Source organism: Mus musculus, chromosome 10, assembly GCF_000001635.26.
Source record: "Mus musculus strain C57BL/6J chromosome 10, GRCm38.p6 C57BL/6J".
NCBI classification, from domain to species: domain Eukaryota; kingdom Metazoa; phylum Chordata; class Mammalia; order Rodentia; family Muridae; genus Mus; species Mus musculus.
In genome coordinates, this window is record NC_000076.6 from 67,568,518 (window position 1) to 67,594,346 (window position 25,829).

The following is a 25,829-nucleotide window of genomic DNA, read 5'->3' on the forward strand; positions in this document are numbered from 1 at the left end:
CTGTGTACGCACGCACACGTGCATGGGTTCTTTATTGCGAGAATGGTTAGATTCTAGGTCTGTGTTTCAGTTTTCCTTCTAGTATTGCAACAGGTAGCTTTGATAAGCAGACCCTGGCCACCTCTACCCCAAGTCACCAATCACAGGTTTCAGTGGGAGCTTGCAGTACTCAGCAGAGAGGAGCCAGCCACCCGCTTTAGCACAACAGTTCTCAACCTGTGGGTCTCCACCCCTTAGCGAGTCGAATGACCCTGTCACGGGTTGCCGAAGACAACACAGATATTTGCATTATGATTTTCGAGAGTAGCAAAATGTCAGTTAATGAAGTAGCAACGAAAATAATTCTGTGGCTGGGGGGTCAGCACAACATGAGGAACTGTATTCAGGGGTCACAGCTCTGGGAAGGTTGAGAACAACTGCTTTCTTAGGACCTGGGTGTCAGTCATCACTCTGTACCCTCCTTGCTTCTCACTGATGTGGCTTTTCCCCTCCTCTGGATGGCTCTTCCCACACTTTGAGAAATGCTCAGACGGAGTGACAACGCACAGCTATGCCATTCCCCTGGGTGGGTTTGCCGTGTCCTCTAGGGTCTTCTGATCCTTTCTTCACCCAGGTTCTTCTTGGTCTGTGTGGCTTTACTTAAGCCCTCTAAGAAATGTCAGGATATAATGCAAACTCTTATTTTTATTTCCCCGTGGTATTCTGTTTTATGACTGTAGGCAAGGCAGCACATCTCTTCAGATTATCTTTTTAGATGAAATCTGTGCAGTGATGGGTGTTCTGTATATTCGGATGTAGATCTGTGCAGTGATGGGTGTTCTGTAATTCGGAGTCCTAAGCTTGATGCTCAATTCTAGATGGTTTCTGGAAACAGCAAGCACACACTGCTGTACCTAGTGATTATTTTTCTGGAATGAAAAAAATGAAAATGTCTGTCAGATGACATTTTAACCACATTTAAGTATTTTATGTGAAAAAACATCTAGATAAACAACTTAGGAGAACCAAATATTCCCCATACAGACACACACACACACACAATTTTTTAATATATGTACATTTGGTTATATTTTTGTGTGTTCAAGCAATCTTTGTACAACAAACATATACGTAGTCACGTAGAAGGCTTAGGGCCCCAAATTATAGCATTTTAAAAACAGATCAGCATTTTTATTCCTATCAATTTAGTTGTTTTCTTAGGCCTCCTATGTTTCCTGTCTGATTAGGCACCTCGGGGCAGATAGGTTCCTGGTGGCTGAAGGCCAAGTGGATAATCTTTCACGGAGCAAGTGAAGACCCCAGAGCTTGCTGTCAGCGTGGCTAACGTTGAATCTCTTGACCCTGTGGGCTTTAGAATATTTGGTCTTACCAAGGCTGCCGTGGCTTTGTGGGATATGACCCAGTGGCTTGAACACATCAAAGAACTGCCCTGTGTCCCACAGACTGAACCTCAATAAGAGAGCTGCTGCTGGAGAAGCCTATGTCTTAACTGAAACGGAGAGCCTGGGACTTCGGAGTCCCAGAAAGCCAGGTCTGAATCCATACACAAGGAGGAGTTTATTATGTCATCCCACATCATAAGAAGCTGGGAAGTAATGCATTTCAGGGCCGGTAGAGCTAACTTTTTTTAGTTCTGTGACCTTTTCCTGAGCCATCCTCTCACCACGGCTGATGTTTCAGGCATCATGATGTTCCCACTCGTCATCCTTGAGATGAAGAAAGAGTTCTCTTCGTAGTCAAGGAGGAATGGTTTCTTTCCTAGAAAGTTCTCAGAAGACTCCCTGAAGCATGGCTAGCCAGACGATGGTAGGAAACGCTCCTTAAACCAGTGGCTGATTTGGGCAATAGAGTTGCTGTGATGTAGTGTTATGTTAAGGCTTAACTCCTAGAGGTTTAAAGGGGCATCTCGCTGAACTCAGAGGACATCGTAAACAAGGCCAACGTTCAGCTAAGCAACAATTGCAGTGAATGGCCGTGCACGGGCATCCTATTCTGATCACTAATAAGTGCTACAAATGTTTTCTGCTTGAGGTATGTGTTCATGCTCATGCATGTTCATGTTCGTGCGTGGAGGCCAGAGGACAACATATGTTGTCACTACTCTGACACCATCTGCCTTGTTTCTAAGACAAAAATCTCTCGTTGGCCTGAAACCTGCCCAAGAAGGCCAGGTACAGTTAATCATTGAACTCCAGGGATCTGCCAATCTCTGCCTTCCTGACTCTGGGTTTCATGTACACTCTAGGAATTTGGGCTGTTTTGACATGGGCTATTGAACTCAGGTCCTCATGACCATGAGGTAGGTGCCTACTGACTGAGCCATCTGCCTAGCCCATGCCTTTTGAGACACTGCAGAAGAAAAGATTCTTTGTTTTGTACCCTACCTGCAGTACAGAAGTTATGGGTTATTTGTAATACTAAAAGAAAAAAAATCCCGTTGAGATGGGTTTTTTTCTGTTTAGCCTGTCTGTCCTGAAACTGCAGACTAGCTTGGCCTGGAACTCAGGGATCTGCCTGCCTCTGCCTCCTGAGTGCTAAGATTAAAATTGTGCACGACCATGCCCTGCTTGAAAAGAAAACTTCTCCTCACAAGACAGTGTTTTTATCAATTATTTGGGCACCCCACAGAAAACCCCCATGGAGTCCAGTTTGTGTTGCCTGTATACTCACTGGCGCATGATCAAACTCCAATAGCCAGCACTTTAAAGAAACTGGGTCACGTGGTCTGTAAACACGCCCCGCCCAGAACCATCAGCTCTGAAGAGCTATTCTCTTAGCATCGTTATTCCAGTTTGTAAGGACTGCTCAATAGCTTTCTGTCTGTACCGTTTCTTTTTTTTTTTCTTTTTCTTTTTTTTGGGGGGGGGCGGGGCTAGGGTGAGGCGAGGAGGTTATCACAGAAGCCTTCAATGTCCCTCATTCTCAGTCACGAGTCCGCAGCCATCAGCATCACTGCAGAACAGGTTTCCTTTCCTGTAGCAGCGGGTGGCAGCAGGGACCACAGACACCAAAACACCCTAAGCTTTCAATCGACAGAGAACACGGCAACTGAGTACGAAGTACTGCCTCTGAGCTTACACGTCCGCCTGTCCGTCAGTCTGTCCACCCTTTGCTCTCCCTTGCTGATAAGCTTGGGGCAGCTCAGTGCTGAGGTAATCATCTCCTTTCAGCCTATCAGCCGAGCCCGATCGACACCTTTCTTGTTGATAGTGGTGCCCTCATGGCATTCTGGCCAATTGGTAGAAGTCCTCTGAATGTGGGTTTTCTGGAAATTCTTATCTTCACGACAAACTGATAAAGTGTTAGAAGATAGAAGTCTCTCCGGGACTTCCCCCTTCCTACTGCAAGATGATATCAGGTGCTATAGTATACCTCTCTTGATAGCCTAAGGTACCAAGCCTGGGGAAGTATTCATACTGGAGACTGGGAGGAATAAAGATTCTGAGTCATGAGACCAAGGCCAGCACTACCTACGTCCAGAATTCTGGCTGTGTGAGGTCACTGAATGGCCTCATTGTTTAAGTGACTGAAGCTGGCTCTCCCATTTCTTGCATCTCAGTGCATTGATGGTACAATGGCAGCGACCCGCTGAACAGTAGCTTGTACGGGTACCACAGCTTTTCTTCACCTCCCTCCTCAGTAATGCTTTAGCTATGGAGACTGAGTGGCTAGACCATAGCTTCTGGGCCTCAGGACCAAGTCGGATGACCCCATCCTTACTCACTCTTAGGCCTTTAGAATCCACCTGATTTTCTTTATTGTTTAATCTAAGTATTTATTATTACTTTATTGTTGCTATTGTGTGTGTGTCTGTGTGTGTGTGTGTGTGTGTGTGTGTGTGTGTATGCATGAGTATATGTCATGCCATATCTGTGGAGGTCAGGGGGTTGGGAGTCAGTTCCCTTCTGTCACAGGGGGACCTGAGGCTCCAACTCAAGTCATCAGGCTTGGTGGCAAGCACCCTTCCCTGCTGAGCCAGTTCATCAGAGGACCTTCCACTTGATTTTCTAACTTCTTGCATTTTCTATTCTAGCTAGATGCAAAAGCTTCAGGTCAGAGGCTGGAGCCCTTCCTCTTCCTGCATCTATGCTTATATACTGTGCAGAAAGATGATTCTCAATGGCTGGGACAAAATGAGTCTTTCCGAGGCATCTTTCCTTTCTCCACAGCAGCACACAGAGAGGCAAGTGTATGGTTCATCTTCTAGAGACACACATTCACCACCTTCTTGGTTTTTTAACTTGAGAACAGGAGACCTGAGTGTCCTACGGGCGATCTGTTCACGTGAATTACTAACTCTTGGGGTGGGAGCTTATCCAGATCTTGTTTGCCCCACTGGTATTTCCATCTCCACACTGCTTAGATGCATGGGACCCGTGATGGTTGGCTTGAGACTCCCTCTCACGGATGTCAGTCAGTTCTAGGTTAGTTTGTCATGATTTAGTGAAGTTGGAACTTTTGGTGTACCTGTCTTGTGTTGGGGAGGTGGGAATGGGATGGAGCTTGGAGCATTGCCCACCACCACCATATGCCCCACCTGTAGCCTTATTGCCTGTGTAGCATCTTGCTGGATTAATGTCACCACAGGCACCTCTCCGGGGTTGGACTACCTCCCTTCCCAAAGTCTGCCCCTCTCCGAGCATAAGAGCCTTTTGTGGGCCCCAAGATGTCATTCCAACACAGAGCTTTGTGCTAGCAACTGTGGGTTCTCCTTAAGGTAACTGTGGGTGGCCCTCCATTTATTTCCCTGCTTCCTTTTTGTTTCTGTGAATTCTGTATACCCCCTCCCCTAGGCACATGCCGTCCGTGTCATCTGAATGACCACTTAGAGGAAGGATCAGGAGTTTGTTGTTTCGTTTCCAGCATAAATCAAAACTTTGTGTTCACGCTGTGGTGCGAGCAGATCCAGGAATAGCTTTGGGATTGCTAAGTGTCTGGAGAGCACCGACTACAGACATGTTTTGAAGCTGGTCATAACAGTTGCTACAGCTGTTAACAGTTCTCGAAAGAATAGCAGCATTATCCAGCAGGCCTTAAAATGTGCCGGACTTGCATTGCACAGAAGTCACACTGGGATAGATGTGGATTCCCCCTCCCCTTTCTGAAACCTAGCCATAAAGTCTTCAATAACTTAGAGAAATTCCTTTCAGTTCTGAATCCAACATGAAGGACATTGTGTTGTGACAAACCCATCTCGCAGCCCATGAACGTTGTCTTTGTGTGAGTGGATGTACGGGTTGTACTGTTATGTTTTTATTTATTCTGCATTCTTTATTCTAATGTCCTTTCCTTTTTCCTGACCAGAAAGATTGTTATTGAGCCCTTCACAAAGCTGAAATCCTGCAGTGTGTTAAAAAAATGTTAACAATTCAAAGAAGTTATAAAAATTTATAAGTTGGCAGAATGCTTGGGAAATAGCTGCATATTTTAATATAAATAGGTAATGCAAATATTTGTTCATTGCATTGAGAGATGAGTCTCTGTTTTCCAAAAGGCCCTGCTATTTAAATTTGATTTATTTGATTACATTGAAATAGTGTCCATCATGAATGAGCCCAAAGACGAAATGCCACCATTGTTGGCAAATGAAAGAAAATAAGTTTGATATGTGGTTGCATTGTGTGGCTAAACAGTTTCTGCCCAACAGTGGGGGCTGCTTTGTGATGAGAGTTCTCATGAAGGTGACTGCCTTTAACTTTTTTTTTTTATTTGCAATTTGAGATTAAAGTTTGATGTTTTAGAAGACTATTAGCTTTCTCCCTCTCCCTCTCCCCCCCTCCCCCGCCACACATGGTTAGGAGGAACAAACTGACTCCTGTAAGTTGAACTCTGACTGCCATACATACTCAGCAGTGTGCACAATTCCACACACATGCACACACACATGAACACACACACAAAGGTGCTTAAAAGTTTGTAAGTGGATTGGCAGGTTGAGATAGACATGTGTTGACTATTTTGAAGGCATAAACAAGTCTCACATTCCCCAGCACTGATCTTAGCCGCTGCAGCCTTGGGGATGGGAGAGACTAAGAGGAACAGGGCTAGGATGAAGGCTACATCCAGGACTGAGCATAGCATCGTCTGGACAGCTATTGGCTGCCAACCCACGCTATGGCAGGCTCACCATCCAGGCTTGGGAAACACGCTACCCCGACCCGCAGATCTCTGAGGCTTGTGAGAACCCAGGACACCCGAGGAGTCTGGCCTCCCTTGGGGGAAAAGGCTTAAAGACAATGAAGTTGATAATGTTTCCCAGGGAGAACACAGAATAGCAGCTTTTGCTTTCCCTGAATGAAGAGACCCTCATTTGACTAAGGAGTAGTAGCAACAGTTGGAAGGCCTACAACATGCCAGGCATCGGCCATCTGACTTAAAAGGAAGCAACGGAGCTGAGCCTGTGGTGCTTGTCTGTAATTGGGAAGCTGAAGCAGGAGGACCGACAGCCAGTGGCTGACATCCATTACACAGAGAGAGCTCGTCTCAAGACAAACGACATGGGCCCTGGAGAGATGGCTCTGTGGTTAAAAGTTTCTATTGCTCTTGCAGCAGACCCAGGTTCGGTTTCTAGCACCCACATGGTGGCTCACAACCATCTGTAACTCTAGTTCAGGAGATCTGACTTCCGAGGGCACCGGGCATGTGCCTGCTTAGTGCAGGCAAAACACTCATACACATAAAATAAATAAATCTTTTTTAAAAATTAGTTGTAGCATAGACAACAGGGAATTCTAGAAATAGTTCAAGAAAAGTTAAAACCTAGGCTGGAGGTGTCCCAGGAAATATATAGGGAAACTACTTTAATCCTGTTATATTCAGACACTGGTATCCTGGGTGTTGCTGGCATCTTGCTCTGGCCTCTTCTGGTCTCCATATTCTCTGTGGTCTCCAATGAAAGAATTCCAAGGAGACACAGCGTAGAGTATAGAATGTGCTCTCAGAGAAGAAGCCAGAGTGCAGGGATTTTTTTTTCCTCAAGGAAGGATGTGCCTATTCGAATGTAAACAACTATTTAAGAGTATCTGAACTCAGGCATCCATCATGGAGTCTCACAGTGCTATCAGATGGCTGTGCATGCTTGTGTGTGTGTGTGTGTGTGTGTGTGTGTGTGTGTGTGTGTGTGTATTGGTGTGTATTTATGTGTATGTATGTGTGTGTATCCAGCCATATTGTTAAATATGGTAGTAAAAGGGTGTTGAGGGGCAGATGAGGGAGACCTGTTGGCTAGTGGCAGTCACCCCTGCCTCATCTCCATTTCCTATCATCGGTCAGGTTCTTTACCATCTTTTAATGCCAACCCTTTCTGCTTGGGCAAGAGTCAGGGTATTTCCAGCACTGGGAAATCCTTTCATCTTGCTTTTGTCTCAGGCACACTTCAGGATGGAGCTCAGGAGCAGAGGAAAGACTGTGGTCAGGGAGAGAGGGGATTCTCAGACTACGGCAGCATTTGACAGACGTGGAAAGTGGTTTATGTGAAAAAACCCCATGGATTCTGAAGGAGGGGTGACCTTCAGGACCACCAGGCTAGATGTTCCAGAGACTGTGACCTACAAGGTGGGCCTGAAAGGGTGGGTGTGCAGGGTTCTTTTATTTTTACTGTTTGGTGGGCATGGGTGGAAGAAACACCCCAATCAGGTGCTGTAGCACAAAACGTGACGGAGGGCAGCGCCATCCTTCCTCCTATTCAAGGCTCTTTATGAGGCTCAGGAGTCAACAGCACCATGGACCTTTGGTGTGTTCTCAAGAGCCGAGACCAACATTCTCCTCCTCAGGCTGCCTTGTGGCCACAATGGAAGTTAAGTGACTTCAAAAGCTGGGTCATGAAACGCCACAAAGCTTCCTCCTGGAACTCTTGGGACCCTTGCCTTCTGAGGCTGAGCCACCATGTGGGGATTCAAGGCTCCTGGCTGGGATGAAGGGCAGGCAACCCCACCCAGAAATGTGAATCAAAGATGTTCCTGAAGCTAAGCCCCGCCCCCAGGTCGTCAATTCTTTCTGCTGCCACCTCGAATGTCACTGAGCAGAGCAAGTCAACCCCACTGCATCCTTTTCAAAATCTTGGCCCCAAATCAGTGAGCCTAATGAAGCCGTTGTTGATGTGGCGAGACCTGGGCAATGTCTGCATACACCCACAGCAGCCATGACAGCCAATGGTGATGCCCTCTTCTGGTTTATGGCTTTCTGTTCATCAGAGAAGGGAAGAATGGTGATTACCGATTCTTGAGAAGTCTTGGTTGGCTGATTTTACACTGGCTAACTCATTCCATCCTCCTAACACTGTGAGGTGAATATCACTGGCCCTATTTTACAGAGAACAAGACTTTGAGAGGTTACGTGGTTTCCCTTCGGTCACAGACTTATAATACACAGTTTCTGCAGAGGTCCCACACTTCCCCAGAGTTTCTCTACTATAGGCGGTGTGTGTGTGTGTGTGTGTGTGTGTGTGTGTGTCTTCAGCTATGTGAATCCCAGAAGCACTCTGACCCTCCTCTCAGTTTTCCAATGCCCTACCAGACCAAGATGTGGGAGACAGATGAAGGGAGAGGTATACTTCCCGTCTCCCAAATACTTTGGGCTAACTTGGTTTATTCTTTGTGTATCAGTCAAATCATTAACACCTGCTACTTTTAATGTCACAAGTGGCCTGACTGGAGACTATAAATACTATGACCTTCCTAAGGTGTCTTTAAAACAGAACTTTTGGGGTAGATTTGGAAAGGTCATGAACGTTGGATACCAGTTTAAAAGTTTTAAAAGTCTGAATTAACAAACAACAATCCTATCTGTACCCCCAATAAGGCCTTAATTGTATCTGTCATCTTGCTTGACAAAACTGACTTGCGCTTAGCCAAAATAGCTGCCACGGTCCATCTCTTTCTATAGGAAAGTGTGAAGGATGGGCTTAATACATGGGCCAGAAGTCGTGTCTCAAAAGAAAAGAATGCTTCACAAACTATGAAGGCTGGGTCAGTGAGGAGTGGAGGCTAAGAATATCACACTTCACCAGAAACTGTGAAACCATTTTTATAGGTTGGCTCGGGACTCAGCACTTTTAGCACACTCCCATCGAATTCTATTGCATCCTGAAGATGGAGACTGGAGATTCTATGCCTAGGACTGGGGAACACTGAAGTCCTAGAGAAGTCCAGTTGATGGGAGAGTGTTGCATAGTTGGCCTGTTGACTTAAAATTCTGAATGCGCTGAGACTTTGGACCAGGGACTTGACCTCCCCCAACCCCCAGCCATGGTCACCTGGTGGTGGGATGGGCCTTTTTTATCTCATTATTCCCTCAGTCATTTGGACAAATCTGTTAGAGGATTTGCCTATAGTCTCCATTACTATTAATAAACTAGAAACAGTGGCTATATGGACCAGAGACTATTCTATCCCGGCCAACTGAAACAACGCTGGCTAAAGGGGTGTGTGGGGTGGGAACCGTGCAGTTAAGTGACTGAAGGCTGGATATGTCACCTTCCCTGGGTATTGGTCAATGTTCAAACAGGGCTTGGCAACAGACTGAGGAATCCTGATAGGAGATCTGGAATTGAGTCTGGGGATCATTGGGCCCTACTTTTTTTTTTTTTTTTTTTTTGTAGAGGCGTAAACTTGAGCCCATGGCAAGGAAATCGCTGCAGTAAGTCCCGGCTCTTTCACCATCTGGCTGTGTCATCTAGGAAAATGCACTTGTTCTCTCTGAAGTATAGGATGGCAAGAGGGCCACTTGTCATCTTCAGCCAAGTAAGTGAAACAGCAGGAACATGGAGAATGGAGTCTGGCTTGGCGGTGTAATTGCTGTTTTCTGCCCAGGTCTTGCCCTGCTGCCTTCACAGAGCTAGCCGCTGGCAGATCCAGGCCAGACCTGGCTGCATTTTTCCAAAGGCTGGGCTTCTGTGGTATCCAGAATCTCCACATGCAGCCTCACAGGATACCTGCATTTCCCACACTGCTCAAGTGCTATTTTAAGAACTTTCTGCCCGGGGGGACAATGGGCTCTGGCTCGCTGCTTCGAACTTCACAGTCTGTTCTCAGGGGTGGGTGGCTTCTGTGTTCTGTCTGTCTGTCTGTCTGTCTGTCTGTTGAGTCTGTGTCTCCAGGTACCTGGTACATCTTGCTTGTCTAGTACACAGGACCACAAATTTAGGGCTGAGACCTGAGACAGGTCTCACTAGGGACAGGTTCCCCGTTCCCCTCAGCTTCTGTCTGTGATGTTGGAGTAAGTCTGTAATCATTAATCTCTGCCTCCTTTGCTCTCCTGTCCAATCTTGAGCGGGAATTTTTATTTCACCGGACTCAGACAGGACCTTCAGGCAAAACACGGAGTTGCCCATACTCTATACACAGTAGAGCCTTGTAACTTTTAACCCAGCTTCATAAATTCAGAGGAGACTTAGGATCCAGAGAGCAAGGAATTGCAATTGGAAATGCAATGATATTTTAAGTAATCACAGAAAGATTATAGGTCAAAATTGTGAGTTAGCTGGAAGTAGAGTTTGGCTCTAAACAGTCAAAGAAATTGACAATGGCTTCCAACACACACACATGAGAGAGAGAGAGACAGAGACACAGAGAGAGACAGAGAGAGAGATAGAGAACTTCAAAGCTTTCTTTTCAAGCTCTGAGCTCCTCCCAAGTCCTGCCATCCCACTTCTGCCTGAGTTTGTCGTAGTTGTAGTCCTTTAGGACATTACTTTAAAAATAAAGGTGCCGGGAGTATCTATTCAGGTTTATAAGTTTGTATTACAGGACTTTGGAGGGAGTTCTGATTAACAGTCAATCTATCCATGGGCTTCATTTGCTCTCAGATTCTTAAGCTAGCTAATGAAAGACCAACGGTCACAGGATAGGAGTCAAGTGAAATACATTTTGCTGGGTCTCAAATGGAGGAAAAACTCTCTCTTTAGAGGAGCTGCCAAATTAGTGAGGATTATGACTGACACAACACTCTGGCTCCTTAATCCCTCTGCTTCTGAACAGGGTTACCACATAGTTCAGGATGAGCCAGGTGGGACTAAGGGAACAAGAACCCCAAGACTCCCAGTGATGAAAACAAAATCACTTTTCCTCAAGTGACATCTCTTTATCAGTTTGGGTTGGGCTTGGCCTGGAGCATCTTCTGTAGAACACACTGCCGGTTGTCATGGTCTAGGGACACCATGCTGCTGGTTGTCATGGTCTAGGGACACCATGGTAGACTGAGAGATCTGGAAAATGAAAAGCTTCCACTTGGAAGTAGTATACATCACTTCAGCTCAGAGGCCATGGCCAAAGCAAGGACATATCTAGCTATGACAAAGCATAGAAGTATGTCCCTACAGTGGGTTTGGGTGGATAGCTCCACTATATCTGTACACACACACACACACACACACACACACACATTTTGCAGCCACCAACCCTTGGGAGACTATTGAGTAGTTCCTGCTGGCTTCCCAGGACCAGGCTGTTATAGAAATAGGATCAGTGTTAGGTGCCTGGTGGAGCTGATCATGTGACTGAAACAAAATGGGAAATCGGGTCAGAACATTTGGTCTATGGTTTCGTTTCCTCATATGGCGTTCCTCCTTCCTTGACTCTGGGTTTGATGACTTGCTTGATCCAGTTAGCCACTCTTAAGCCTCTGTCTTGCAGATGGCAAATGGGGACTTCATCAGTCCTTTGTAGGGATCGTGATGGACCTGTAAGGGATTGTCCATAAGGACTTCCAGTGCCCTCCCCTGGGGGTCTTGAGTACTCCTTCAATCTTGATGCTCCGCAGTCTTAGTAGTATCCAGTCTACTCGGATCCCACTTCCCTCCTGTCCCTATGGTAAGATTCCCTGCTCATATCTGGCTTTATACCAATATTCTTTCCTATGAACCAGGATAGCATAGTCTCTATTAGCTCATGGATAGATGTGGGTTAGGAGAGATCCCTTCACCCCAACCCCCACCCCCAGTGACAGGCCAGACTGAAAGGAACTCATCAAAGCAGGCTAATGGCGGTTACAGACATAGCGCATTCTCAAAATGAAGGATCTTCCAGAAATGATCTAAGCCTCTGAAGGGAGACTGAGGCCAGAGGGAGAAAGCGGTGGAGGACTCCAGACAGGTTGAGGTCAGGCGTAGGAGACCAGGTTACAATCACGCTTCTTGTCTGACATCTCTGCCCAGAAGACGACGCCAGAGAAGAAAGGGGTCATTTCAGATGATTCACGGATCTTTTCATAAACAAATCTATTTTTCCTTGTAAGGCTCTGGGTGACTAGACAGAGATAATAAGATAAAAAAAAAAATAACCTTTTTTCTCTAAACGACTGGTTAAAGTGTGGTACAGGCTGTGAGTTACTCAAGGTCATTATTGTGTGATGGGTTATCAAAGGCCTATGCGAAATGTGTGGGACTTTTATGAGCTTGTTTTTATTATAGTAGACTGTCTGAGGGCCCCTTTTGTACAAAGAGCTTTGAGAGTTCTAATGAGACCCCATAATCATCCGTGTGATTATGAAGGTCAAATTGTGCTGAACAAACCCCAGAGCTATTTATGACCAAATTAGTGGATGAACAGAACAGTATATATATATATATATATATATATATATATATATATATATATATACATACACACATATATATGTATATATATATACATATACATATACACATACACACACTTATATATGTATACACACACACACACACACACACACACACAGAGTTGTTGTTATTGCCCTTTCAACCCTTTATTTTCTCACTTCTGTTCTCTGACATCGTGGCCATCTGATCTTCCCCGGGACAACAGGGATAATGCCGAAAAGCCACAAAACATCCAGGGTAATCAAGAAAACGGTTCAAGTCCTTTTCAATCAAGAAGAAAAAGAAATGAACTTTCAGGTTGAAGGAAATGTGATCGCTAACGGGACAGTTGTCTGTATACCAGCATAGCCATAACTAGATTATTCATGAATTTACTTTCCTGAAGGACAGGGTCCCGCAAACAAAACCACCCAGTCACCCAGTGTCTCTGAAGGTCTTAATGCCTCCCTGCCCCCCCCCCCGCCCCCACCCCCACCCCACACAAACACATCCATCCCCATTGTCAATGTTGGAGCTGGGTTTGGCTGTGAACGTTGGGTTCAAGATGAAGGGGCAGAGGTCCGCTAGGTTTCTGACAATAACTGGCTAAGCAGTGACCTCAGTTTGCCAAGGAGATTTTGCTCCAGTGTGTTTATGCCTGCCCATGTAGCCTGAGTCCCCCTGGATGTCCTTCCAATGGGAGGCCTGTGCTTTCAATATCCTTTTTTTTTTTTTTTTCCTAGACAGGGTTTCTCTGTGCAGCCCTGGCTGTCCTTGGACTCACCTCTGTAGACCAGACTGGCCTCGAACTCAGCGATCTGCCTGTGCGGGGGATTAAAGGCATGCACCACCACGCCCGACTGCCTTCACTCTCCATCTTCAGCATTCCATCTTAAACTAGGAAATGTGAGGTTAGAAAAGCAGTGGTCTGTTTCCTTCCTCTATGAGCCAAGGTGGTGAAAGGACTTCGTATTCATTACCCACAGGATGGGCGTGAAGATAAAGGTTATTCAAGTTCAAACTGCATGGAAGCTCCAGTGCGCAGCCCTAGTGAGGCCTCCGGGGTTAAGCGGCACCTGCCTTCTGCTTCCGGTTTTCTAGTATTTCCTCTCAACACTGGGGTCCTGAACTTACTGCAAAGAGCTTAGATGGTGGACATGGGGAAGAGAGTGGACGGATAACAGGCTCATTTTACAAGGAGTCTTCCTGTGTAGCTTGATTCATTGCTCCTTAGGACAGTACAGTTGCTAGAATTTCAGATTCTGAATCACTCGATGCTCTGTAGCCAAAATGGGGCTTCTTGCCACTTTAAATCTCTTCTCTGTACTACCGGTCTGCTGAGGGCTGTGTTCTGGCAGCTAGGTAATTTGTACCCAGAAAGCCTCTGGTATCCTCTGGTGAGTAATACAGATGTCCCAGGGTGCTCGTGTGGCCTCAACAGACTGAGACTGACGCCCGGGCCCTGTTTGTCTGTCCACACTATCTACATGATAAAGCTTTAGTGACTTTCTTCCCAGACCTCCCTATGGCATTTGAAATTCACAGGGCGCAGCCAGAAGTTACAAACCTGAAACAGTGATGGTGGGCCCAACGAAGAAAGGCATGATGGGAAACTGCCCGAGCAACACAGGGGCCCTAGGAGCCGCGCCTTGCCAACAGGTGGGACACATTAGTACTTTCAGGGGCACCAGGTGGGTTTGCCATTATGGTCCTGTTTCCCATAAAAGTACATATATAAAAAAAATGCAACTTATGGCTCTTTGACAAACAAATATCCTTGTTATCTATCATAGTATTTCCTTTGTCTTGAAAAAAATGCAGTGTTTTCTTCCAGTTTGAAAAGTAAACATTTTCATGGGTACTTCAAAAGTTCTCTGGGATGTTGACCACATGTTGTATCGGATGTATTAAGCTGGCTATACCAGCAACAAGCAAATGTCTGTACCCTCAAGATGGCCCTGGGAAGCCCAATGGTTGTGAATAGGAGTTATTTTATTACTCTAAGTGGTACATATTACACGCTACATATTACAAATGGGCATGAAAGTGAGAAAGTGAGAGAGCTTAATTCTGCAGACAAATCCACATGTCAGTGTCTCCCGATTAGCAGTAGTCTGTCTGTAAAGACTTTGGCATTCCAAAGCAAAGCTTAAAAGGTTGGTTTCAGAGACAGGCCAGAGAGTTTATAAACCTCAAGGTGCTGTGGCCTTTGGTCAGGATCCTGCTCCAGTCAACCACAGACTTGTGCAAAAGTCTTTCTTAAGGAATTTGTTTCATTCTGTGCTGTGCCTTCCTTCTCTTTACAAGATGGGTTGACAGGAGTCCCATGGAGAGCGTGAAATGAATTGTGCTTGCAAAGCCCTCTGTGCAACGCCTGCGATACTGTATGTTTTCGGTGTTAGTTGCTATAATTGCTGTTATAATTGCTATAATTATCATTATGAAGTTATCTCATTCGACAGATAGAGAAACTCAGGATTCTCCATCGTTTTGCTAGGCAGTCATTTTGCTAAGTTCAGACAGGTAGCTAAGGGAGGAAGAAAAAAAAAAAAGAAGTCAGAGGTTAGAATTAAGCAATCATTTGTGAAGAGAAGGAGTGGGAGGGAACATAGAAGGTTCAAAGAGAATTGAAACATAGTAGTCTTTTTTATCCTGCCCTATGTCCTGGGTATGAACTATGACGTTTCCAAATTGTCCGTGCTTTCTAAGCTACCTTCCTCTGGTGGCTTGGCCATCTTGGAAGCTGTCAGGTCTGCTGCTCCGTTTGTGTTCCAGGAAGCCTTTCATAGCAGCCGAGTGTGTTGTCACAAGGCCTACTTTAACCTCACACAGTCTCATTATGTAAACATCATATCATCCAGATGGATGACTATAGTACAGGATTGAGAGAGAGAGAGAGAGAGAGGGAGAGGGAGAGAGAGAGGGGGGAGAGAGGGAGAGAGAGGGAGAGAGAGAGGGAGAGCAATCACATAATGTTTCATTGTGCATGTGACAATTACTCTACTGTCTTCACTGACATCTTGCTGCGCTGATTTATAAATTCACCTCCATCATAGGAACACGTACATAAGGAAAACCGTAGTCTGTAGTGAGTCTGGTACCAGCTGCAGTTTCCGGTACCTACCAGAGTCAGGAAACGTGTGCCATGGATGGGATAGCACCAGTCCTCACTTAACAAAGACAGCTGGGGAAAAAACACAGCCTGCACAAAGAAAAGAAGAGGTCAGAGACAGTCACAAGGGCAGCGGCGAACCAAAAAATGGAACTCCGCAGCTCAACAGGTGGGGATGCTTTTCGGATGTTTTCAGGAGGAGCAATGGCTCCGTTACACAGCAGTACCTGCCATCCTGTAACTAGAATGCCCAGCAGATACCACCTGATTCATCACACCTGAAATAGGTTAGAGAAATCACCACCCAAAAACACAGAAGTAATGTAGCCATTTTAATAGCACCAGCAATGTCAATAGCATTAATATTACTGTATTTGATGTTCTTAATTATAAAAAAAATGGACTTTTTTTTTTTTGAAGTGGTAAGTGTATGTTACCATAGTGCAGCTACTGTCTTAATCGATGGATAATGAAACTGAGTCTGGCTGATTTGCCAAAATTACATGTCTAACTTTGGGGCCTTCAGTAATAGATCTTAGATCGAAGCTATCTACTGAATCCTTCACAAACTTTTCAGATTGACCATAACAATCATAAGTGTGGGCCAGGGAGGTGGGTCAGCAGATACTTGCCACCAGGACTGACAGTCTAACTTGGGACAGACAGAGCCAACTCAGTCAGTTGTCTTCTGACCGCCACATGCTCTCCGTGGCACACATGTGGTCCCCCCAACAACAAAATGTAATTAAAACAACAGTAATTGTATCTGTTGAGCTGTTCCTGTGTCTTTGGCTCTGTGCCAGTGACTTGCCTCACACTGTTTCCCACGGTTCTGTCACAAGGTGAACGCTCCCAGCCCCTTCGGGAGTTGAAGAAGCTCAGACTCACAGAGACCATGTGACTTGTGACTTATTCATTTATGGTCCTGATTGTAGGAAGTTGAGTTCTCACTGAAGGTCTGCTCGACATTGTGGGACAAGATCTTTGTGCCTGGTCCTTGCTGATGATTGGGATTTGAGTGGGTATAATTTTAATCTTTAGTGAGTCTCAAGCTGTTAGATAGGGAAGTACAGAATGCTGCAAACCAGAGCCCAGTCAGGCTAGAAAGATGGCGCCATGTATACAGATGAGCTGAAATGTAGGCTTTTCAGAAATGGGGCTGAGGCATAGAGGCGGAGCACAGCCCACCCCTCCTTATCAATCAGTGTAAGACCTCAGGGGTGGGGCCCGCCCCAGGCCTTGAAGGTCTAGGCTAGAGAGCGTCATGCTCTGTTTTCATCAGAAGATGAGAGGAACCTTCAGGCTCAGCCCAAGTAAGGACGCCACTAGTGCCTTGTCTCAGAACGGCTTTAGGGGTTCTTCACATTACTCCCTGCTGCCTGTCCTCTCGAGGGCTTCAATGTTCACAGTGTTGGGTGTAAGACTCTCTGGCCCTCAGAGAAAGATCAGAATGCCAGGGCTCAGAGACAAGCTGTGAATCGGGCTTTCATGCAGAGCGCAGTTCACAAGGCCAGACCTCAGCCTTACCCCATTTCCAAGGACTCATTCATTGTGAGGACTTGCTTAGACGTGAAAATGGCCCTCAGTTCTTCCCCCGGCCCTTTTTCACATTGCCTTTGTGGGCCTGAATATCTCTGAAGATTGTGAGTTTGATAAACAAACAATAAACAATATTTTTTTTTGAGAAGCGAAAGTTTCTATGAACCTCCCGAGTCGAGTTCAGAGTTTTGAAGGACCTTGCACTGCCTGGCTGCCGGCACATGGGGCTGTGGTGTCCAGAGTGGGACTCGCTGTTCGTTCACTGCAGTTTTGTGGCAGCTAACTGGAAAACACCTATCATCTATCGCCCCTGCAGTGGAGAGTTGATTAAACAACCCATGACACTGTTTTCCTTATAAGCCACCTTAAAAGTACCCATGAGGCCTTGCCCTTCCCACTGAGCTAATCACATCCATTTTCAGTATGGTTCCTCTCCACCACAGTCCAAAAAATATCTGGGCATCTTGCCCTGCTCTCCCCATGTTTCACGTGGACATCCATTACCTCAGACACTTAAGCAATTGTTTTCGGTTTGGTTCGGTTCTTTCAAAGGAATAGATAAATCATCCCGGCTACTGTGATGAGAGAGGAGATGAAGGAAATGACAGTTTTTATCTTTTATTCAGGTAGCCTAAATTTACATGAGACCACAAAGAGTTCCTGACAGGATGTTATTGATCGCACTCACCCAGCTGGGGCTTGAAAGATGGGTCTTCCTGCCGCGTCACGGGGCACCCTCTTCCTCCCATCCCAGCCTGTGAGTCAAATCTGAGATCTGATTCTCGCACAGAAGTAGATGCTTAAGGCAGACATCTCAGGGCCTTGGGCAGATTTCCCGTCAATCATTCCCCGAGGGCTACCTTATCTCCACGCTTCCCATCTGAAGACCCAGCAAGGCTCAGTCATTTTAATAGCCATATTTATCATTGAGCACCAGGTTTCCCCATTGACCCGAGTAATCTTGAATCACACCTTGCTGAGGGAGGTGCTATTTTTAATCCTCCATTTGTAGGTGAGGAGTGTAAGAGCCTGACCTGTGGTTTACCCAAGGCAAAGGGAAACCAGGCAAACCATCCTCCTTTCTCCCTACTTCCTGCCTTGTTTTCATTCAAGCCCCAGATGTTAGTGCTTGCTATGTGCCCAGTGAGCTACGCGATGGGACTGGAGCTGACAGTAGACAGAACCTCTGTCCTCGTTTGAGGTTTGTGCATCCCATTTCTTACATGTGGACTCACCCCGGACACTTTTATTTGCGTTCTAGCCCTTCAAAATGATAGTCTCCCACATTCTTTTTCTGTTTAGTACATCTGAATTGTTTCAAAATTCCAAGTTTCATATGTCAATTTAATGTTCCTGTTTGAGGCCCTGCTGGGCTTATTGGCGATTGGCCTGTATTTCTTATGAACCTCAGAGTAGCTGGTGCAGACTTGCCTCCTGTGGACAATCACACACACACACAAATATACAGAGATGGGGGAGTAAAGAGGGGGGGAGAGAAACATTCAGGGAGAGACGGAGGGATTCATGGTGATTCACTGAGATTATTGGAATCAGTTCAAGATTTTTTTCCCCCCGATGAAAGCATTATTAAAAGTTGATTTTTTTCCCCAACAGAAATAATCATGAAGCCAATTCAGGGTTTCCTGATGAAGTTTGCAATCTGACCCCCCAAACCATGATCCTGTGGACTTAAGGGGCCAGTCTAGGCTTAGCAAAACTTTAGCCTTTAAGAAAGCTTCTGGATGCTTTAGCTGGGGGTAGCTAAGGTCACAGCTTCATTGGCTTCCCGCAGTACCAATCTCCACGTCAGGTGGTGTAAGGAAGCCTGCACTCACTGGCTTGGCCTTCGTCTGCCGTACGGGAGCACAACTCAGGGTCCGTTTAGTATGGAGATAATGGGATGTGAGTTTATGGGTCTGGTCAATTCCATGTTATCTCTAGTTATATACTGGCATATCTTCCAGGGCAATTTCCATTGCCCCCGTGTGTTGAGACCTGGAATAGTAACACAGAGATTTGGGGCAGAGGGTCTGTCTTCATATTGATCTGTGTGATTGTCTCATCACTAGGAGAGAGCTGAGGAGAAGCAAGGTTGGAGACAGAGTTGAAAGCTGGTGCACGTAGAATTCTCCCAGATCCTACAGCTCAATGACAGGAACTTGACTGCGATTTGCCCCAGAGCTGTCAATAATCCTAAAAATGCAGACGATGTGCCATTGATAAAGACACAGACTCGCAACAAGTGTTAAAAGAAAGACATTCTTCCTCCAAGTCTCTGAATAAAAATGATAAGATGATTATCACAGAAGGAGCAAAAATGGGAATAAATATCATGTAGGTATGTCAGGCAGTTAATAAATGTATTGGGGCTGGAGACATAGTTCCCAGTGGTTAAGAATGCTTACTGGTCTTGTAGACCAGAGGTTCTAAACCTTCCTGACACCACGACCCTATAATACAGTTCCTCATGTTGTGGTCACCCCAACCGTAAAATTATCCCACTGCTACTTTATAACTGTAATTTTGCTACTGTTATGAGTCATAAAGTAAATATCTGATATGTGACCATTAAGGGGGTCTCGACCCACACATTGAGAGCCACTGTTGTGGAGACTCTATTCCCAGCACCCTCATGGTAGCTTACAACCATTTTGTAACTCCAGTACCAAGGGATCCAGTGCTTTCTCCTGGCCTCTGCACGTACCAGGTACCCATGTGGTGCACTTCATACATGCAGGCAAAAAACGTATGTACACATAAATTAAAAGTAAGTAAGTCTAGATATACATTATTATTTTGGAATGTGTTATACTCTTTGTCAACATTTATAGTTTACAATTTGTCGTGATTCACTTTGGAATGGTCAACCAATATTTACTTTCATACTTAAGTTTATTTGCCACCTTTTATGCTTCAAGGAGCACCCCCAGATATGCTTCATCTTTTCAAGGGCTGACCCCCTTACCTAAATGCTTTCAGGTAGCATTTAGTGTCAAATTCTGTATGTGGTGTTCAAGTGTCCCTCGATAGCCTGGTCTCCCCCCCCCCCAACTCCCAAGAATTTTTTTATTGTCAGATATTTGACGCCCCGTCTCCTAGGCACTGGCACATAGTGGTTTCTTGCTCTTTGAATAGATCAGGAGAAATCCCCAGGGAGGTATCACCAGGAGGTTAGAGGCTTTCCCATGCATACTTCATGTTTTCGTTCATGTCACGGGCACCTCGCCATCTACCGACTTTCAATGGTCTGTCCCCTTGCTCCCTTAGGGTCTGGGCAGTCAATGAGATCAGAGCAACAGCTTGGTGGGCTGTGACCATAGTGACATTGCTCTATAGATTCAAGAGTGCCAGGCACCGTGTCTGTTCACAACCCCTTGTTCAGAACTAGCCGAATCATCTCACTCCAGGAGACTGAGACATTATGAACATACGAATAGTATCATCCCATCTGGGGACCGCACTAGACATGCAAAAATAAGATGGTAGGAGTGGCTTCACAAGGGTACTGCCATAGTTGCCCAATGTGTGTTTTGTAATGGAATGTGCTACTGTGCTTTGGTGGGAAGGGAGAAGGGCCCATCAGTTTTATTAACTCTATTAGAGGGTTTGAGAATAGCTTCGCTTACCGCAGTGCTGATTTTCAGGGCCAAGTGATCAAAGGCAGAGTTTATTGTGCCTCACTCAGATGCTATACAACTGGAAGTACCAACCTTTTCTTCTTTGGCCCAGTCTTGTCTGATGCTCCATGCTCCAAACGAATGGAAAGATTAAGTGAAGACCAGTCAAGGTGACATGCTGCTGCCTTTGCCTGCTTATAAAATGGATAAAGGCACTGATGTTCCTGTTACTAGGAGACCAGACAACCTTCTCGGTTAGTCTTCTTCTAGAGACTTTTGATTGTGGATGGGGGGTGGGGCATACCCTGATATGCATGCATGGAGGTCAAAGGACAACTTCCAGGGGAACTCAGGTTGTCATGCGTGGCCACCAGGGTCCCTGGGTAACACGAGTCTACCACACCAGCCCTGGATAAGTTTTTTGTAGCGCACACTGCTCTGTCTTGGGCATTGGAAGAACCTCTCCCAGGATGCATGTGGTGGATAGAGAGTCTAATGTTCTTATTGCAGTGGAATCCACAATTTGGGGGGAAAGCTAGCATCATTGCTAAAGAGAAATCAAGTGAGTTTGAGTTTATCGCTTTCTGTCCTTAAGGGTGACAGTAGTCTAAAAAGCTGAAGCTCTCTGCAGGGGCTTGGATTCTTAGAACTTAAGATCCTGGGGTTTTGTGCATAGGGCATATGCTAAACTGTGGAGTGGGAGGGACTGCCTGAGAGAAGTGGTGCACAGACATCTGAAAGGAGACATTGAGCTTAGAAGCTGGTGAAAGTGCTTGGTACACTCTTCCCCATTCCTTGTCCAGGTGGCCTCCAGGGACCAAAGCTCAGGGTGGGTCCTGTGCATCCTTCTTTAGCCCAAGCAGTCCTTGTTAGGTCAGTCTTCTGATAAGGCAAGGCCCCACTGCAACAAAAAACAAGGCAACAGAAACATTTGGTCTGAGAAAAGCTGAAAGCAGTACCTGATAGGCCTGAGGCCTCAGACATTCTAAAGGCCAGAGACATCTTCCTGGGATGAGTTGTCTGAATGTGGTGTTTGGGGATTTCCACTTTCCAACACGTGATTTCCCAATGGCTGCAAATCCGAATCCTTGTATTCTCTCATATGTAGAAGTGAAACATTCCCCAAGACCCAGGAGTCATCTGTGTGACCTTGATACCATCTATCTTCGAAGAAAGCAGGAAGTGGAGGATGCCATGGCAACAGATAATGGAAGCCATCGAGGAAAGAAGCTAACAGACAAGGCTACTCCCAGTGAGTACTTAACCAGTATGCCTACATGTGGTCAGTTGAGATCTGTTCTGATCGGTTGATTTCAATCTTCTCCTGCCCATTAAACTGACAACCTTGGTCTCATACCTGTTGCCCATTGCTTGACAACAGGAAGTATCATAGACCTCTACTCCCAGCATGGCTAACCATAGAGCCAAGGGGAAGGGAGAAGAAAGGACTGCCCTGAAATGGCAGATGGTTCTTCCCAATGGGACTATCACCAACCAGAAGAGACTAGGTTGACTTTGATGGTCAAAGTGTAATTGCCCATCAGCATTTTATGGAATCATTTCAGCCCAGTCTAGAGCAAAGAAGAGAGCTCCATAATTTAGCACGCAGACTCCCAAACTGCAGCATCACGAGGTGCTGCATCTGAGCATCTTGTAGGTCAATGTCTAGTGGCTGATGCTGGCCTTCATTTGCTGGGGAAGGTGAGAAGACTCATGTTCTGTGATGTTAGAGGATAAGGGCCTGTTGCCCCAGTCAAGCTTGACTTACAGGCTGGCAAAGGGGACATTTGCCTTTCTACTTTGTAGGGATTAAGAAAAGCTGATAAAGAGACCCCGTGACAGATGAGAGGGAGAGCCATACGTTTCTTTCTCATGAGTTAAAATCAGATCTTGATTTGATTTCAAACAGGAAAAAATACCAAGTAAAAGAGTCACATCCAAACCAGGCCAACTGAGAAAACAAGAAGAGAGGCCAGAAGAAAAGGAGAGGTGAGAGAGAAGTGTACATTATTGCTGTGAGCATGGCCATGTCAGGGATAATACTGCTTCGTGGGAATGACAAGGCTTTTATGATTCATAACAGTAGCAAAATTACAGCTATGAAGTAGCACAAAATAGTTATATGGTTGGAGGTCATCACAACCTGAGGGACTGTATTAAGGGGTCACAGCGTTAGGAAGACTGAGAACCACTGATTTAGCAGAGAAGACAAATATGGGGGTTAGGCTATAGAAAGTAAGTCTTTGAAAGGGACTGTGTGGCCATGGCTCCTTCTTCTTCTCTACCTTTTGTGCATCCAAGCCACAAGGTGGGCAGCTACCTTTACGCCATGCCTCATGCTGTGGTGAGCTACCTGGCTGCAGGCCCAGAAGAACAGGACCAATTAATTGCTCGTGGGCTCCAGAAGTGTGAGTTCAAATAAACCTGGCTCAGAATCAATGAGCACAGGTATATGTTACAGTAAATGTAGCCAATGCAAACTCTGATCAGTCAGGGCTATGCACCTCATGGAGAAACAAAGGGCCATTGTTATCATTGCTATGGGTATTAACAGTGGTGGAAGAGGATGGTGAAGATTCCAAACACCAGGGAATATTCGTATGGCCAATTTGGGGTTTCGGACACTTCAAGGTGAGAAGGGACAAGACAATGCAGCAGCTAGATTGGCTTTTATAAGCATCTTAGGCCAGAACTGTATCAGCTCACCTTTAACTCAACCCACCTCTATTTGGAATTTGAAACAACTATGGACTTTCATGTTCAGTTAGCAGCTAGGAAAAAAGAGGCAGGCCTGGTATCATGGGACTCTCACTAATGGGCAAGGGAGACTGTCTAACTAGTTTCCTAAGGTCTGCTTTGATTTGAAGAGTCAGAATATTTCTACAAAATTCCACAAGGGAATCAACCAGAGATCTTCTTTACAGCTTGAGGTCAGAGAATTTGCCTCTCCAGGGACAGCTTTTTGACAGTGTCTGTGGGAATCAGGATGGTTTTTCTGATCCATGTAGAATTAGAGCCACCTATAGATACATAGGCCCCTGGTGCAGGAAAATAATAATATATATTATTATATATAAATATATAAACTACTGTTCTGTCATATGAATGATTTTATTAAAAACATAAAAACCGGGCTGGCAAGATAGCTCACCAGGTAAGAGCACTGACCACTCTTCCGAAGGTCCTGAGTTCAAATCCCAGCAGCCACATGGTGGCTCACAACCACCAGCAATGAGATTTGATGCCCTCTTCTGGTGTGCCTGAAGATAGCTGCAGTGTAATTATGTATAATAATAAGTAAATCTTTGGGCCGGAGCAAGCAGAGCAAGCCGAGGTCCTAAATTCAATTCCCAGCAACCACATGAAGGCTCACAACCATCTGTAATACATATAAATAAATAAATAAATAAATAAATAAATAAATAAATAAATCTTTAAAGAAATCATAAAAGCCATGGATTCATGTGGTCTAATCATTTGTCAATAACATCCAGGATGACGACAGTGGTGCATATTTGAGTATTGCATAGTCAGTGCTTGAGAAAATTCTTTGTCACCTCCAAGCTCCATGGATTCCTGTCCAGGTTCAGGAACTACTTCCCTTCCCAGGCATAAATGGAGCATCTATCACACATCCCTCCTCCAAGGTCTGAGGGAACATTGCAGAGGAAGGGATAGAAGCAGTGTAAGAGCCAGAGGAAGGAGCACTGTATAAAGTTGACTCTAGTGCATGATTGCTGCTTTCTTACACTACAAGCAGTTGAGAAGACCTGCAGAGGACTGGGTCTGTGGACAGTTGTCACAGGAGGAGGAGGAGCTCATGAGTTCCCATCCCTTTATAAGGATGTATATGCAGATAGTGATTGATGCAGGAGGAAGAGACACTTTCTTCAGTGGTGTAACTACTGGTAAGGTGCACATGTTCCTGTGATGAAACCTCCCCCCTCACACACACACCCAAAGTGTGCACACATACACACACACACACACACACACACACACACACACAAAGTGCTTTCAATAGCCCCAATGAAACACACAGACACAGACAGACAGACACACATACACACATGCATGGACACACACAGGCACACACACAGCTCACAGAGACATGAAAAAAGTCAAAGGGGTAGTTGGGAAGAGGAAGGGCATTACTGGGAATGGGAGACAAGAAAGGATAATTATGAATATGATACATCATCTACATATATGAAAATGTCACAGTGAAGCCCATCATTGCCTACAATAAACACATGCTAAGGAAAACATTCCAGAAGAATGACTTTCAGTGTTCGTCACTGTCGATTGTGCTGTCCCTGGGTAATATCTGCCATAAAGAAGAGATGAAAGTACATTGTCACTCACGATGTAGCTCCTGGTGCCTGTGTGTGCTGAATCTCTGTGGGAAGGTCTCTCTCTTCAGATCCACGTCTACCACTTGCTTAGTCTGGTCATATCATAGCTTACCTCACCTCTGCCTCCACTGTGTTACCCTGGAACAGTAGCTTCCAAGTACTTTAATATTGTCACTGTGCTTCTCTGTTAATGGTCATGAGTGCACCCTGGGCAGAAAAATGCAAATGATAATTCCTTTTCTGCTCATGTTAAGCTTAAGATCAAGACCATGAGCTCCAACTATGAGCTATAAATGGAGAATAATGTATATTTTCAACCATGTCTTCTCTGGGATCTTTTGGGTTATACCATTGCATTCCAGGTGATCTCTTTCAGTGTTGACAGTGGGAAAAGATCCTCAGAGCCCAATAAGAAGAGTTTTCTCATTCCTGTGGAAACCATCCTGGGAAAATGATGAGACGACATCCATTGCAAAGATCCACAGTCATGACCATTGTGGAGCAAGTATTCAAACACCTTAGAGTTGGAGGCCATTCCTGACCACCTTATGTGACAAGAAGCCTATCATGGGTGAGGATGGGGGAAGGGTAGATCAGAGTAAATGCAGCAATGAGAGAGAGAGAGACAGAGAGAGAGAGAGAGAGAGAGAGAG

General features: G+C 45.5%; 2 long non-coding RNA genes across 16 annotated transcripts in view; one reads left to right on the plus strand and one right to left on the minus strand.

Annotated features, from left to right (window-relative positions):
- 4930563J15Rik (RIKEN cDNA 4930563J15 gene) lies at positions 1-3,442 on the minus strand. 2 transcript variants are annotated; one of them, NR_155444.1, is made up of 2 exons: positions 3,079-3,442; positions 1-908 (listed from the first exon to the last, which is right to left on the minus strand). It is a non-coding gene; the product is annotated as an RIKEN cDNA 4930563J15 gene (long non-coding RNA). The 2 variants fall into 2 exon arrangements; NR_155445.1 differs by lacking the exon at positions 3,079-3,442 and adding an exon at positions 1,370-1,491.
- Positions 1,171-25,829, plus strand: part of Gm32364 — a 26,914-nt gene continuing 2,255 nt past the window's right edge. The window contains exons 1-9 of one of the 14 annotated variants that reach the window (XR_003948892.1): positions 1,171-1,806; positions 9,599-9,740; positions 13,297-14,212; positions 17,831-17,961; positions 18,318-19,542; positions 20,849-21,075; positions 21,930-22,073; positions 22,731-22,810; positions 25,539-25,747. This is a non-coding gene — a long non-coding RNA (predicted gene, 32364). The other 13 variants (XR_003948894.1, XR_003948889.1, XR_001779796.2 and 10 more) reach the window with 13 other exon arrangements.